Source organism: Primulina eburnea, chromosome 16, assembly GCF_022965805.1.
Source record: "Primulina eburnea isolate SZY01 chromosome 16, ASM2296580v1, whole genome shotgun sequence".
In the NCBI taxonomy this organism is placed as follows: domain Eukaryota; kingdom Viridiplantae; phylum Streptophyta; class Magnoliopsida; order Lamiales; family Gesneriaceae; genus Primulina; species Primulina eburnea.
Window position 1 is genome coordinate 26,072,225 of NC_133116.1, and position 1,173 is coordinate 26,073,397.

Here is a 1,173-nt window from a genome sequence, read left to right on the forward strand (position 1 = left end):
ATATATTTGTTACCTGATCACATGCTTTATATTGTTTTATATGATTGCATGTTTCATTGATTTATACTGGGATTATATTCTCACCGGTATATCCGGCTGTTGTCTTGTCTGTATGTGTACTTGACAATAGGTGGGACAGGATCAGGGTCCAAGAGATGAGGAGAGATCGTGATTAGAGTGGAGGCTCCGGACTTGGATTAGAGATAGGGTTGAACACTTGACATTAGTTGTTAAACCTTAGTTTATTTTGAATGCATGCAATACAGGACTCGTATTGTATTTTATACGGATATGTATATGAGTCTGATTTCACTACGTTCCGCATTTTAAAAAAAAAAATTTAGACCCTGTTTTTAATTGATTAATTAGTCTCAATTATGATTAAGAACTTGATTAGCGTCCGGGTCCCCACAACAGGTGGTATCAGAGCGATAGATCCTTGAGATTGAGATAGGAGCTAGTGAGCGGGGTAGAATGAGATTTTCTTTCCTTGCTTTTGATTGCTAGCATGATTTACTGCTTTATAATGCATGTTTACCTGTTTATCTGATTTGATTTGAAAACATGTATTATTGAGAACGAATCAGAGCCGATTCTGGATCAGCAGTAAGATGATCAGAGGAGGACTGAAATAGAACTTTGGGTTGGGATTGCTAATCCTTTTGATTTCAGATATGCCTCCGAGAAGAATGCCAGAACAAGGGAGTACATCGAATCCTCCCATGGATGTGACACCTACAGCAATGGAGAAATTGCTGAAAAGGTTTCAGTCATTTCATCCACCGACTTTGAAAGGTACGGAGAACTCCGTGGAATGTGAAAGTTGGTTGGACGATATTGAATCGTTGTTTGAATCTTTGGAGTACACTGAGGAAAAGAGGGTGAAACTGATAATACACCAGTTGCATGATGTTGCTAAACACTGGTGGATCACGACTAGAAGGGCATTGGAACAACGAGGTACGGCCGTTACCTGGAATGTGTTTAAGTCTGAATTTTATCTACGGTTCTTTCCAGTATCTTATAGGAAGGACAAGGGAGCCGAATTTGCAAACTTGAAACAAGGCCAGTTAAACATTGAGGACTATATGGCTAAGTTTTCGACATTGCTCCGATTTGCTCCTCATGTGGCGGGGAGTGATGAGGCCGTTGCAGACCAGTTTATAAATGGCC